Raw genomic sequence first — 16,901 nt, forward strand, 5'->3', positions numbered from 1 at the left:
TATCATGTCTAAATATGACAATATCTTCATTATAAACTTCATTATGATTATTGCCCTGTATAAAAGGCTTCCTTTACTGTAACTTTCATGGTTTCTCTAATAAGCACCTATCATATACCTTTACTTTTAGGGGTGACATTCTAAAATATAGTATCTTGTAATCTCATATGTTTAAAAGTTTTCCTCTAAAAGATTATCTCTTTCTCTTATGGTGGGAGTCTTTGTCCATTTTGTGCAGCTATAACAGATAACCTGGGACTGGGTAATTTATAATGAACAGAAACTTGTTTCTCACAGCTCTGGAGGCTGAGAAGTCCAAGATTGAAGGGCCAACATCCAGTGACGTCCTTCTTGCTTTGTCGACATGAGATAAAGAGCACAGAGAGAACAACTATAAAAGTTAATGTATTATGAAAGGCAACTAAACTCTGCCTTTCATAATACATTAACTTTTTCAATAATGGCATTAATTGATTCACTTTACCCTCTTGGCCTAGTAACCTCTCATTAGGCCCTACTCTCTCAACGCTGTTGCACTGGGGATTAAATTTTCAGCACATGTTTTTGGGGTCACTCATTCAAAACATAATAGGAGTTGTCAGTCATTCTTCATCATAGTTGTTTTGCAGTTGTCTACAACTTCATTGAATCATTTGAATCTGAGCTTACTTTCATCCTTAGCAAATGCTTCTGTCCTTTTCAACTTAAAATTCTTCCTTGGATTTCTAGACAACAGCTGTTTGGCCCGAGAGGCTGACCCTATTATAATGAAGTTCTTCCTCAGCTTAGATCAGAACAACAGAGAGATAGGTATGATGCATAATTCAGCAATGCCATATCTTAGAGAATATTCTTTAGCCCAGGAAGGTCAGTTGGAAAGGTTGAATGGTTTTAATTACTTACTTTGTTATTATGAATACAGGTTCGTAATATATGCACACGATCTAGCTGCTTGTCTCCTGCTCGTGTCACTTCAAGTATGTCCCGTAAAATCCTTTGTGCCCTACCTCATTTCAAAAATTTGAAAGCCAGTTGGGAATGCAGTTTTTCTCTAAGACCCCCTTAAACACTAAAATGAGATAGTTTAAAACTGAAAGTTTAAACATTTTGTTTAATAAACATAATTTTAGATATAATAACATAACTATAAGGTTTGGGTACAAAAATTGTTTTCCAATTTTAAGGTTAAAATAATATGTTTATATTTAGTGCCGTTTAATATTTTAGATTTTTTTAGAGTAAACAAAATGTCAATTTAAAACTTGTTTAAATAATATTTAGTACTTAGAAGTCCCCTGATCGGTCACATAGGTATGAGAATGTGTATAAATAACCTTAGACCTTTATAATGTACCTTATTGTCATCTCTTTATTATTTTTTTTCTTTTGGGAATCTTGTTACGTTCGATTTGTGCTATCTGTATGTGTTTCTTTAAAAATATATTACAACGAAACTTTTAAATATGAATAATAAATTGGCTGGGTGTGGTGGCTGACACCTGTCACTTTGTGAGGGCAAGGTGGTCAGATCACTTAGGGTCAGGAGTTCAAAACCAGCCTGGCCAACATGGTGAAATGCTGTCTCAAATACAAAAAAAAAAAATTAGCCAGGCATGGTGGTGGGCACCTGTAATCCCAGCTACTTGGGAGGCTGAGGCAAGAGAATCACTTGAATGCAGAGGGTGGAGGTTGCAGTGAGCTGAGATAGTATCACTGCACTCCAGCCTGGGTGACAGAGTGACTTTCTGTCTCAAAAAATAATAATAACAATAATGATAAACTGACTTTTTTTCAGTCACAAATTTATCTATTTTACTCATACTCTCAGCTCTCTTACTCATCTCTTTCTTTATCCTATTCTATTGAGACAACAGAAACTTGATTGAATCTAATTCTCCACAGCTCTGTGCTTGCACACCAAGCAGTTAATTACCAACAGAGGAAGGGACACACAAACTAACAGCAAGCAAAACATAACAGTGTTCACTGTTCTCATTTTAAGTTCCTAAACTCTATTCTCTAAGTATACAATATTATAACTCAGAAATTCTATATATTTTCTTCCAATCTGTTGTTCCTTCTACACTGTGCTATTTTACACCATCCCTTCTCAATTATTCACCTCCTTGGCACATTTTATTCTCCTTTGATGACCTGCCCTATTATTTCAGGGAGAGAATACATGCAACAGATGAGGACTTCCATGCGCAACCACCTCTACTGAACATAAACTATTTTGCTTTTCTTCCTGTGGGTCAGGGTCCCATCTAAAGCCAGTTTCTTCCTTTATCCATGAGTTTCCCTCAACTCTCTCTGGGTAGTTAAAAATATAACTATCCTTTTACTGCGTATTGGTTTATTTATATTTATCATTCCCATAGATGACTAGTGTGCCATAATTTCCCCTAATGTGTTAACAAAAAAGGTGTCTTGACTCCACAGTCCCTGCCTCTCCAGCTTCTTTGTTTTTTCCTTCATCTCACAGAAATGTTCATTACATAATTTATACTCAAGGCTAATTTCTCCCATCCAGTTCTCTCCTAAACCACAAAATTATTATTTTCTTCCACTGCTTCTCCACTGTGACTACTCTTACCAAGGTTAACAGTGAGCTGAATATGCCTAAATACAATAATTATTTTTTTCACAACTTGAACACTAGAACTCTAATGAACATTCATCATAGTTCATCACTTTCTTCCCTCCTTGAGGACTTTCTTCACTTCAGGGACCCCACTTGATCCTGGCTCAGTTTCTATCTCATTAGCTGTACTCTTATTATATCCCTGACCAGCAAACTGTGAAATATTTTAGGTTCATCCTTCATTCATTCTTTTCTGTCTACATGCATCTTTAGGTAAACCTATCTAGTCTTATGACTTTAAATAACAGCTGTAGCTGATTACTTCCTAATTTTATCTTCCAGCAGGACCTCTTCCTTGACCTTCAAACATATAGTCAACATTTCTATTTGAATATCTAACAGGCATAATAAACTTAGTGAGTTCAATTGGAACTCCTCTGCTCAGTAACAGTAACTCATTTTGTCATGATGTCAAGCCAAAATCTTTGATTCCTCTCATTCTTACATCCGACATCCAATAAATCAGCAAATTATGCCCACCATAACTTCAAAACACACAGTGTCCAGTGGCTTACCCACATTACCTGTAACTCTTTGGTTGAAGCCATCATGATCTTATTGCCAGCAGTAAGTCACTTACCATTGTCGATTGGTTTTTGGAAACTATGACTTTAAGCCAAACAGCAACATATAACAAAACCAATTTTGCCATAGGCTGATTGATAGAAACAAGAGTTCACATAGCATATTTCTGGTCACAAAAATATCATCACACTTCTAAATAAAGATTCTAAATACTTCTCATATTAAACATTGAAATAAATTTGAGCTATACATACATTTATGAAAAATTAGTGAAAATGAGATACCCAATTTTTGGTGATTCATTGAGTGGCAGCAGTCATAGTGGTGATGGGTTAAATCACATAATACATATTTGCAAATGAAAACTGTAAGAAGTACCTCCTACCACCACACAGCACAATAATAATCACAAATATGGTGGGCTTGCTGAGCACTTTTGTTTTTCATTGTTTATTGTCTGATATACATATGATTACCATAAACTTTACAGATTTTTATTTTACAATAATTTGTATTCTGTCATTCATTTTCCAACTTATTTATTCCAGCTTAAGGTGGCTGGAACCTATCCCAGCAGCTCAGGACTCAAGGCAGGACTCAAACCTGTACTGGCTGCCTTTCCATCACAAGATGCACTCAGACAGACACACCCACACTCAGACTGGGATACTTTAGACATGTGGAGTCACCTCACCTGCACAACTTTGGGATGTGGGAGGAAACTGGAGTCCCTGGAGAAAATCAATGTGCACGTGGAGAGGATGTGCAAATGCCACACAGTCAGTGGTCCCAGCTGGGAAGCAATGTTTTTTTTTTTCTCATCAGCATTTTAACAAAATGATGTTGAATAAAAGGACATTATTTAAGGATCTGCTGTATATTATTATTTTGATAGCCTCTTAACTGGTCTCCCTAACCTCACCCTTATCCTGTTATTCTCATCACAATAGCCAGAGTGATCTTTTTGAAACATAAGTAAATAACTTCTGTTTAATCTGTTTAAGTGTCACTTCTCTACTCAAAAGCTTCCAATAGCTCTCTGTTTTCATTCAGAGCAAAAGCTGAAGTCCTTCAAATGGCCTAAAAATCCCTTCATTACTGGCTTTGCTCATTGATCCGATCTTTCTTTATATTCTTCTATTCCATCTTAATTCTGTGGGAAACACAAACAAATTGAGATTCCTGATTTCAGAAGAGAATGGATAATTGACCAAATCTCTGTAACCAGCAACTCTAGTTAACTAGTGTCCTCTAGACATGATCGACTTGCCTTTTTTAATTTAAAAATTAATGTTATCAGAAACTAGAAATACAATTGAAACAACTAGAAGTACAACCTTTTATCATTTCTTCTTACATTTCATCTTTAATATTTGCAGTCAAATTTTCTTTGTGCAAGTAGTTCATATGTCAAATATGTATCATGATGGCATGAATAATTCAGCATACACTCACTCCACCTCCTACCCCAAGATACTAATAAAAACTGAATGAACTTTTAAAAAAGTGACTGAGAGGCAGCTTCAAAACATTTCATTTAATGTTTTAGTAAAGTAAGAACTTCATTAAAGTAGATTAAATTTCTTCTCATGGACATGTAGATCACTTTGCCTTTAATGAGTTCTAACCTGGCATAAAACAGAAGTTGAATTTCAACCTACTTTTATGCCAGGAATCATAAAATCTGCATAAGAGAAATGTAGAATGTTGAAATCATTGGATAAAGACTTCTGACATTTCCATAGCAAAGAGAGTTTTCAAAAAGCTAGCATCTTGTCACGGTTCTAGCTTATTGGTAATAATAAACTACAATTTAGTAGAGCATGGAAATAGTTCATTGCCTATAAATTTTTTTTTAAGAAGTTCAAGTTTATAACTTCAGAAAACTTTTTTTTTTTTTTTTTTTTTTTTTTGAGACAGAGTCTTACTCTGTCACACAGGCTGGAGTGCAGTGGTACCATCTTGGCTCACTGCAACCTCTACCTCCTGGGCCCAAGCGATTCTCCTGCCTCAGCCTCCAGAGTAACTAGGACTACAGGCACCCACCACCATGCCCAGCTGATTTTTGTATTTTTTAGTAGAGACAGGATTTCATCATGTTGGCCACGATGGTCTTGAACTCCTTACCTCAGGTGATCCATCCGCCTTGGCCTCCCAAAGTGCTGGGATTACAGGTGTTAGCCACCATGCCCGGCTCACAAAACTTTTAATCTGTTTACAGACTGATTTTCAATACAGGAAAGGATAGAAATTTCTAGATTTGTTTAGGTTTTTAGCTTCTGTCTAGTATTTATAGGCATTCAGGCATAGTAATTTTTTTGCATTTGTTTTTACTGTTTTTCTATACTCACTAAACTGATAGATTTATTCTTGATAAACTAAGCACATATGAATTTAGGAGATTTTCTGAAAAAGGATGAGATGCATATATATGCAAATCAATCAATACTACCTTCCTGTTGGGCCCTTTGCCAACATTACTAATCAAGTATGTCCTGTTGGCCCTGGAGAAGGACTCGGGAGCCTTTCAACACAGGACACTAATCGGGAGGAGGACACTCCCAGTTGATTACAGTTGGCACCTAGTTTGTATCTCTGTTCTGAATTCTTCCTTAGGATATCCTGATTAGAATAATAGAACCCTTTTCACTGTCATATTCTTGCAGACACTGCAGGTGTTCCAAAAAGGTCTCTTTGCCATTATCACTTCTTTGGTGAACATTGATCCAACTTCCAACTTCCAGCTCCTATTCTTCTTTGCTGGAGCACTTTCTCTTATAGGTGTAGGCTCTTTTGCTGCCTTGTGGCAGCCCAGACATGGTAGACAATTAACCCTAAGAGCTTTCCTCTACCATGTTGGATGGGAGGTAGTATATAAATATCCCAACTCCCTCAGTCTTTGACTGAGATAATTCAGAGATGTGTTTTTTACTCAGATTCCTAAAGTTTCTCCAGTGAGATTACATTCCAGTTACCCACAGTGGTAGCTGTTCTCACAGCACACACTTCAGTGGCTGCCTTTCTTTCCTTGTTTCACTTCACTCTCCTACTGGTGTCTTCCTTAAACTCCTAATTTACACCTTAACCCTTATCTCAGGGTCTGCTTCTAGGGGAACCCAAAACTAAGATACACATATTGGAATGCATTGAGGATATGCTATACCTAGATCCAATTCAGAATATAAGACCATTATAATACTTAAAGAATGGGAAGCTTATAATTGCCTGTTAAACACAATCTCCTCCTTTTATCTTTCTGGATCGGAATGATTTGCATGAACAACTTTATGTTACATATTCTCAGATACTATGAAAAATAGAATATTTTCATTGTTAAGTATTAAATTAGTCTCAGATACCAAACTAGATAACAACAGAATATATCTCCTAAATATTGGCAATAAGAATATTCAGAATTGGTCCTAACAATTCCATGAATTTTGCCAGGTGGGAAAGGAATGGAATTTAATTGTGAAATGAGGTGAACTCATGCACTGAGAGAGAAGGATTGAAATCACAGAAAACAGTATTAAGACTTTAGCCTCTAGAAATAACAGCCCACTGTGCCTAAAGGGTAGCTGTGTATATTGTCGCTATTAGTCTTCTATTCAAACTATAATGGATTTTAGGCTACACATGGCTACGTAACATTCTAAGGATACCCAGATGTTGAAAGAATATTTCCAGGTAGTTGCTTAAAGTGTTGGAAGTCTTTTATGTTACTGCATTTTCTCTGAGACTGTCTATAAAAGTCATGAAAAAGCTTTATAATACTGATAAAGATATAACATGTATGACTTTTTGTTTGTTTTTATTTTTTTAAGGTCCAGAAAAATCCCTTTTATGTTATCTCAGAGGGCTATGCATCAAGTTGCTCACAGCCCTTGGGTGTTATCTTCTAGCATAAGTTGCAAAGGCAGAACATAATATCCTGAGCCATTCTGACATCGATTTAAAGGACCAATAAGTTTATTTTCCCATTTGGAGCACCCTAGTGCTGTTTTCTCTTTCTGCCACTACCTGAGACAGGGACAGAAACCATGTTTTCGATTTACCTTGCAGTTTCCAGCAGCACCTATTATAGTGTTCTCCACAGAGTAGGCACTCAATAAATGTTGCCAACTGACAAAGCAAAATGATATTAGTCATCCTATGGTGTATAACCTCCTGGAGGAAATGTAACTGCCTCAACCCCCATCATAAGTATCTGCCTGTGGCCACTAACACACGAAAGATTTTTAGCAGCCACAGCCACGTTTCAGGTGTGTTTCTCTGGATATCTCCAGGTCTCAAGCCCTCATTTTCAAGCAGGACTTTGAAAAAAAATGTGGCTTCAGAAAAATGTTTTTCTTAGGTTTTTATTTCACTTTTTAGGGTTTGAAAGGATTCAATAAAGCTGCTTCTTCTATTGTGCAATAAGAGTCTCTTCCAATACTTCTTACTGTATTATATTAGGATTTCTATTGTGTATAACGAATAAAATCCAAACACTGCTACCTAACACCAAATTCCCTTCTATGTAAACATGTTCAGAAAAAAGAATGCCTCCTTGTACCCTTCCCCCTGCCAGGAAGGCAGTTGTTGGAATAGAAACATAACTGAATTTAGAATAGAAAACCATATATAAATTGTGTTCTATTCCATATTATTTCATTTTGGACAAATTATTTCTTCTAGCTTCACTTTGCTTAATAATTATGTCTAAGTTATGAAAAGCTTGATGCAAGAGTCAAAAATAAGGCATATGTGCAAAAGTCTTCAGCATCGCATCCACAGTAGTAGCTCCGTAAACTAGCGTCTGAAACTCTGCTTGCTCACTCTCTGGATTTCGCAGATGCCTCTAGCTCATTCTAAATTGATCTGGCAAACTCCTACTTGCCCTTCAAGTTTCCACTTAAGCATCAAACTGTAAAGGGTTTCTGGATTTCCTCTAGCAGATGTTAGGAATCTTCCCTCTAGAGCCATGCTCATCTTGAGTGTGAGACTGAGTGAATGATCTTACTACTCTCTGACCTTACTGGCAGAACTGTGTGTTGTTTTCACCTGTCTAGCTTTTGCTTGTTGTACATTTCTGTCTCCTAGTAGGTGCTATGTGAATATTTGGAGGTTCAATTAACCTTAAGTAGGTTAAATATGCCTCAATCTGCATTAAAATGCTTATAAATTTTGCACTAAGATATTGAAAGCAACCATTACATAGATGGAATACATCTGTTTTAGGAGTTCTAACCTGCAGAGAGATGTTTCCTCCTGACAGAAAGTCTTGGTGGGACCTCCATGTTTTCCCTTGCTGCTCTCTACTCCAGGTCTGATAGGCTGACTGGGAAATGAGAAGAAAGGGAGCACAGAACTGACCATAAATCAGAAGTAATGAACCTTATCCTAGTACAGTATGTCCCAGGCACCAGCATAATGCACCAAGCACATACCCACTAATATTTCTGAATGAATGGAAATTCCATTTACAAGGAATGAAAGTTTGGAGACAATCATCCGGTTTCATAAACTCTAGTACATATTCTATTTCTCCAAAACGCAGGTTGATGAATCTACATTTCTGCCACCACAGGCCTATGTTTAACCATCAGTGGTATGTAAGTGGGATGCCTATTTTTTGCAAACACTGTTTTTTCTAGCCCACTTCAACAGCCACCACTATGTTCCTTCTCATTTCTGCAAATATTATGTATTGTTGGCAGTAATAGAACCACTGGTGTGCAGAGCAATAAGCAATCTTCTGGTGATTAATATTTTTGATACCCTTATGCTTTGTATTGAAGGAACTTCCATTGACTGGCTTCTGAGGGTGTCTGTGCATGAAGAGATGGATTGAATCAAATGGGCTGATTCATTGTTGGGTTCCCTTGCAGGACCACTGAGCAATGTGATAATCCTCACATGACCTATTTGTGCAGATGTTTTCTTTGTATTGCTTTTCTTTAGTTCTTGACTGACACACACACATGCACACACACACACACACACACACACACACAATATTGTATTAACCTCCTTGAAATAACCTAATTAGTTCAATTCAATTAAACTTCTTTATTTTCTTTTTACTTTTTAAATATATACTTATTGTATTGGGCCTGTGTTATGTAACCAAAGCTTAAAAGGCCCAGGAACTCTAATTGATCAAATTTTGAACAATTTTCACATCAAAAAGAATAATGTTGGTAATGGATTATGACACATTAATAGAAAAAGGCTCATTGAGCAGAAGTTAAAGTAATGTAAATAAAGAATAGTCAAATCACAAGAGAAAGCTCTTCCTTAGGAAATAATGCTTTCAATAAATTTCTAAGAAATTCAGATGTAGAAATCATTACTTCCAATTGTTAATACATATGCATTTGATCTGGCCAAGAAACACTAATAAATGCTGAAATCAATGTGTGAAATGTTCCAAAATATAGAGAACATTCCTATGGTCTCAAAGTATCACCCTACAAATGGCTTATTAACTAATAGAGGGGAAAGTTACCTTTACAGACACAAATCTAGAAAATACTTAGTTAAGGAAGTGATCAAAATTAGTGTCACCAGTTAGAGAACTAGCAGACCTGATGCTTCCTCCAGCATGATACCATGAAAACTACCAATATTGCCTATGTAGTATAGTCAAAATATGTAACCCAAATCTAACCACGAGGAAACAAAGAGACAGTTCTATATCCTTGGGCAGTTTATCTAGCCTGGAATTCTTTAAAGGTCAATGTCTACAAGGAATGGGAGGGAAGGTATTCTAGATTAAAATAGCTGAAGGAAACTAAAAAAAAAAAAAAAAAAAAAAAAAAACTGCAATGAGTGATTCTTGATTAAAATTTGAATTAAAAACTATAGTAAAAGACAAATTTGAGCATAGACTGTATATTTGGCAATGCTATTGTAGCCATATTAAGTGTAGTGGTTGTCATAATGCTAACACGGTTATGTATTAGTTTGCTAGGTCTGCCATAACAAACTCACAGACTGGGTGGCTTAAACAGCAGAAATTCATTTTGTCACAGTTCTGAAGCCTGGTAGTCTCAGATCAAGATGTTAGCAGATTTGGTTTCTTGAGGCCTCTCTCTTTGGCTGGCAGATGGTCACCTTTTCGCCATGTCCTCACATGGTCTTTTCTGAGTGCGTGCATCCCTGATACCTCTCTGTGGATCTTCGTTTTCTCTTTTCACAAGGACATCAGTCTAATTAGATTGGTGTGCAGACAAATGTCCTTATTTTAACTTATTGCTCCTTTAAAGTTCCTGTTTCCAAGCACAGTCACATTCTGAGGTGCTAACAGTTAAGATTCCAACATATGAATTTTGGAGAGACACAATTCAGTCTATTAACAGGTTACATTATAAAATGTTCTGTTCTTTAAGGGACACTTGAAGTATGATGTTTGCAATTTATTTTAAAAGAGTCAACAGGAAAAAAATGTGTCTATATATGTGTATAATAAACACAAATATATTGTCTCTCCCTCTCTCCATCCCATTTATCTTTCTCTCCACTTTGCTTCTCCCGACCTTCTCTCTTAGGGCAACATTTTAACAATTGGTGAATCTAGACAAAAGGTATTTCTTGAATTTAAGGTTTGAAAACTTTTAATACCATATATTTGGAAAAAAGTAAGAAATGCAAAACATGGCTTTACTCCATAAGAAGCTCTTAATCTAAGAAATAGAAGATATCTATAGACAAGACTCACACAAAATGATAAATGATAAAATAAAAATAAGTACATTTTCCCCTCAAAAAGGAATCTTTTTATTTACTCACTTCTGGACCAGAACAAAGTATATATAAATTGTTCTACAGCATACAACAACCAAATAAAATTTGGTAGAAGTTTGCCATTTCTCTCTGGTTTATTTCTTACACTTTCAATTTAACGTACATTATCAGTACAATAAAATGCTTTTCAGTAACTTTCCTTAACATTTTGCTTCTCCTGCAATTCATTTGGGATATCTAGACTCCTCATAAGATAAAGGGAATGCCCATACTGGGTGAAAGTTTCATACTGGGTGAAACTTTTGGACTCTCTAACCAATTCTATATCAGAAGGTACAATCATTGTCCATTAAAAAAATCTTTAAAGTTAGACACCAGTTTTTCTTGTGATATTTATGATTCTGGTATCCATGAACAGATCTATTTAAATGTTCAGCTTTTAATAAAAATACTTTTTCAATGCTAAGATTTTTATTCCGACGCCAAGTACTCTACTAAAAACTGCTTATCTATTTACTTGTTTAATCCTCACACCAACCATATAAAAGTATTGTTATTTTCTCTATTTTGTGGGTGAGGTAATAGAACCACAGAAAGGTTAAGTAACTTATTCACAGCTGATAAATATTAGAACCAGGTTTTTAATAAAAATAGTTGTCTTAGTTTATTTTCTGTTGCTTATAATAGAATCCCTGAAACTGGTTATAAAGAAACAAAATGTATTTCTTACAGTTCTGAATGAAGGCTTTGAAGTCCAAGGTCAGGGAGTGAATCTGTTGAGGTCCCTCCTGCCAGTGAGGACTCTCAACAGTCTTGATGTGGCACAGGGCATCATATGGTAAAGGGGTTGTTCACACTATCTGTGGTCTCGTATTCTCTTCTAATAAAGCCACCAGTCCTACTCCTGTGATATCCCATTAATCCATTAACCTATTAATCCATTAATCTATAAATGGATTAATCCACTTATGAAAGCAGAGCTCTTATGACCCAATCACCTCTTAAAGGCATCACCTTTTATCATTGCCACATTGGTAATTAAGTTTTCACATGAGTTTCAGAGGGAACAAAAATTCAAACCATGACAGTAGTTTTTGCCATAAGCCCATAATTTTAACCATTATGCTCTGCTGCATCTCTTAGGGTAAGGTAAAAACTTTATGTGTCTTATTTAGTATTGCATATTGGGCAAAGGTCTAATGTTTTTATATCATTCCTGCCCCTTTTTCCTCATTTTACCTCCATTCATTTTACCACAGTATGAATATTTAATATGTTAAGTTTTAGTTAACATTTTAATGCCCTTTCTATGTTTTCTTTAGACTTGTTTAATTGCTAGAATACTACTTCTCAAACAATGGTAATAAAAATTTTATTATAATTTTAGATACAGGAAATTTACAGTCAGGAGTTTAAGAAGGTGAAAGATTCATGGAGACTAAAGCTATTCATAGAAATGGTTTTGCTTATTAAAATATTCTTATATTATTCTATCTTTTTCCTGCTTCTAAAAAATTGGAGATTCCCTGATTCAAAATCTCCAAATTAATAATTTGATTAGCTTGAGTCACTAGCTAATGCATAGGGCATATGTCTGTTATTTTTGGGTCAAATGCATATCCTTGATTGGTTGCTTGTGATCAAAGGTGGAGGTTGGGAGCATCAGAGTGGGATCACACAATATGAAATATGGCCACTTTGGCCCATGCCCATAATAGTAGTTATGGGAAGATCACAAAGAGTTGTACCTGGTAGTGCCTATTAAAATGCAATGGTTTTATTGATTTTATTCAGAGTCATTTTTAACCTTTGTCCCTCCATGTTCAGAAACCCAATCACTGCATTGCATTTCTATAAGAAAAACCCTCCGGTCTGCCCCAGTAATACCCTATATTCTACCCGAACTGCCACACCTGATCTTGGATTATGGTAAAACTTTCAGTGAAATTTATTACAACTCTCTAAAAGCTCTATAACTAGAAGTAAACAGAGCACCCCACTTTGAATTCTCTGTGATAAGAGTTACATGGGTAAGATAATATTTTCCATTTTGTTCTAATACTCCTCTTGATTATGGCCACTGCAGCACATTAGGCTGAGTCCTCAGAGAATCATATATTCTGATTGAAGTCTCAAGAAATCATTTAGAATAAAGATAGCAAGAGGAGATTACCTGTGTGGACCAATTCAATAAGTAATAAAAGCAGAGCCCAGATTTCTATCCATATCATTGGAATTCTTTCCCTAAATACATTACCTTAAACTTGCTCATTTGAACTTCATATGACATTTTTCTGCCAAGCTCTGGCCTCTTGAGATTTTCCTACAGTTTATGCACATTGACTTGGCATTTCACTACTCTTTAGTAAAAGCTTTAGTATCATTGCTAACTTGGAGATTCTCAGTCTGTTATTTCAATTATTTATACAAATGTAAAATAAGAATTGTCTCAGAATGGAGCTATGGAGACTTTCTCTTTTTCATTTCACACAGAGAACTGTTCATTTATCTTTTTTTCTTTGTCATTACTGGATCATATTTTTATTGAAACAGGTAATTTTAATAAAGTATTTCATTAAAATCTTTATAAAAACATTGACAATATTACATCTATTTGTAACCTTTTATTTGAAAAATCCATTTGTATTTTCTCAAAGAGCTCTCAGTAGATGCAATTTATAGCTATTGTCTAGCACATCTGTGAAAGATTATGAGAGTCTCAGTGGCAGGGAGATGGACTTTTCTGTTTTTATCACCAGTACCCAGCAATGTGCTTATGTATTACTAGAAACAGCTCAGTTCTATTAAAATTCTGCCATGTCTCTCTGCAGTATCTCACTTTTCTTCTGTAGCCTAAAATTTTCCATTAATAGAGTTTATTAGCTAATTTAGTATAAAAATGAGACTCACCAAGCTATTTTTTCCTACCTACTACCCACCATATAAATTACTTCTTTTTGAGGCAAGTTCTTATTCCTCCAGTAAACTGACATCTACCTCTTGAAAACCTGTACATATAAAATTACCCTTATTGCCTATCATCATTTCCAAAATCTTACCTAGAAAGTTCTGCAAGAAAGAGTACCCTGTGAACCACGAAGTGTGTAACAGAAGAAGGAGGGAAATCATGCTCATGTTGGGTGCCTTCTACATGCTAAACACTGCATTTCATTTCATTCATTCAACTTCATTCTTACTTAGGCATTACTTTTTTTTTAAATTTTATGAATGAAAAATCTGGGGCTCAGAAGTTTAGTATAGCAGTCACCCCTTATCCACAGGGGATACAACCCAAGACCCCCAGGAGATACCTTAAAATTACAGATAGTACCAAACCCTGTATATTCAAATTGAGTATTCCTAATACAGAAATCTGAGACCTGAACTGTTCCAGATTTCAAAACATTTTGAGCGTCAAGAAGATACTCAAACAAGTGCTATGGTGGGTGCCGTGGTTCATGCCTGGTATCCCAGCATTTTGGGAGGCTGAGACAGGAGGATTGCTTGAGCTCAGGAGTTCATGACTGGCTTAGAAAACATGGTGAAAATTCATCTGTACAAAAATTACAAAATTAACTAGGCTTGGTGATGTGTGCTTGTGGTTCCAGCTACATGGAGGACTAAGTGGTGGGTGGCCTATACAGGGTGGGTATGCTGGAGAAAGGGAAGTGTCACATCCAAGGCAGGTAGGAGCAGGATGGCAGAAATTTTATCACACTGCTAAGAATGGTGTAAAATTTAAGACTTTTGAAGTTTATTTCTACAATTTTCTATTCAATATCTGTGGACTGCAGTTGACCATAGGTAACCAAAATCTCCAAAAGTAAAATCAAGGATATGGGGGTACTATTGTAACTAACTTCTTCAGAATGAAATAGAGACAGAGTTGAAATTGAAACACAAGTCAATCTGACTGTGTCTTTTGTATGCACCATCTTTTACCAAGCCTAATGTCTACACTGCCTAACAAAATGGATGCTCAATAAATATTTAATGAATGAAAGAATAAATGAATAGCTGTCTCTGAAGCTCATGCTACTTTTGCACATGCTACCACCTTTATTCAAGGAGTTGTTTTAAGTTGTAATATCAAGGTTAATCAAAAACAGAATATTATTTATTTTTAAGACAGGAAAAGCAGGTTATAAAACAAAATAATATTAAGGAGCTAGAGATAGAATCACAAGGCTGGAACCAAACCTATGCAATTAAGGATACAGAAAAAACAGAAGCAGTCACTAGGAAACAAAATCAGAAAGATTTTGCTAACTACTTAAAATTAGGAATACCAGACAGCAGAACTTTGAATTTCAGGGGAAACACCAAAGCATAAACAAACAAATCAAGGCATGACCAGCAAATGCCTGGCAGAAAGGGATAAACCTAGGATCCCCAAAAGTCTACTCTCCATATCCTCCCACCATAGGGCTTCTTGATCAATTTCTTTGTTTTTTCTTTTTTTTGTGAGACTAAGTTTCACTGCTGTCCAGGTTGAAGTGCAGTGGTGCAATCTTGGCTCACTGCAACCTCCGCCTCCAGGATTCAAGCAATTCTCCTGCTTCAGCCTCCTGAGTAGCTGGGATTACAGGCATGTACCACCACACCTGGCTAATTTTGTGTTTTTAGTAGAAACAGGGTTACTTCGTGTTGATCAGGCTGTTCTTAAACTCCCAACTTCAGGTGACTTGCTTGCCTTGGCTTCCCAAAGTGCTGGGATTACAAGAATGAGCCACCAGTCTCAGCCTCTTGATCAATTTCTGTGTGCCCAATCTATTTGCTTTCCAATAGGGTTTTATATCCTGAATGTAAGCTGATCATGATTCCAAAAGGGTGAGCTCTATTTAGAATATAGCTTATATTAAAATAAACTATTTTTGTCAAGCTATTTGCTTTTGACACTAGACATGAATTAGTGGAACACGCTGGCATGAAACTACACACATAATGGTATCGAGCAGTTTCTTTAAAAATTAGGCATGATTTATATCTTTACCATTATCCCACAAAGATTAAAGTCCCTACTCTCAAATTGCTTAAAATCTAATGCTGGATTCAAAATGATTTACTTTTAATGTCAAAACTGCAATTACTTTTGCACCAACATAGTGGTGTACCTCATGATAAATGAGATCATCTTTGACAAAATTTTTACATAGTCCTCATAAAATTAACTTTCCTGAGTCCAGTGTGGTAACATTAACTACTGTTTATTAATGATTATGCAAATTTGTATACAGACTGGTGTAAGTCCTACCTGAAGTAGAGCTGTCTTTGAAAAATTGATCATATCTATTGAGGAAAAGAGAGAAGGAAAGGAAGGAAGGAAACTAAAGATTAAGGATATTTAGAGTAGTATTGCTTGCAGGATTATAGTAGCGTGCTCAAATAGAAAAGGCTTGTGGCTGGGCATGTGGCTTGTGCCTGTAATCCCAGCACTTTGGGAGGCTGAGGCGGGAGGATCACGAGGTCAGGAGTTCCAGACCAGCCTGACCAACATGGTGAAACCCTGTCTCTACAAAAAATACAAAAAATTAGCCAGTCATGATGGCACATGCCTGTAATCCCAGCTACTCAGGAGGCTGAGGCAGGAAAATCACTTGAACCTGGGAGGTGGAGGTTGCAGTGAGCTGAGATCGTGCCACTGCACTCCAGCCTGGACAACAGAACAAAACTCCATGTCGCAAAAAGAAAAAAAAAAAGTTCATTAAGGGCCAGGCATTTGTCTGAATAAGAAGAAAAAAAACAAGGCTGGCGAGTCTGTTGTGCTCACTTTCAGTTAGCAATTTTGTAGCACTTTACATAGGAGTGCTATCATTCTTATTTACATATGTAAATGCACATGCATCAATTAACCTTTCACAGTCTCTCAGCACATTAGTGCTCTGCCTGCAGTTATTCCAGTGGTCCCAGTACTTCAATAGAAACTCAAAAGTGCAGTGTTGTTATTGCTGTCATTTGTGTTTATTAGTTACAGAAAATGTTTTGTGTGCTATAGAGGCAACTG

The 16,901-nt window shown here is 36.1% G+C and overlaps 1 protein-coding gene across 4 annotated transcripts in view; it reads left to right on the forward strand.

Moving 5' to 3' along the window:
* LRP1B (LDL receptor related protein 1B) overlaps positions 1 to 16,901 on the forward strand; it is a 1,941,900-nt gene that overhangs the window by 1,067,685 nt on the left and 857,314 nt on the right. The window lies entirely within an intron of this gene.

This window comes from Callithrix jacchus, chromosome 6 (assembly GCF_049354715.1).
Source record: "Callithrix jacchus isolate 240 chromosome 6, calJac240_pri, whole genome shotgun sequence".
Taxonomy (NCBI): Eukaryota; Metazoa; Chordata; class Mammalia; order Primates; family Cebidae; genus Callithrix; species Callithrix jacchus.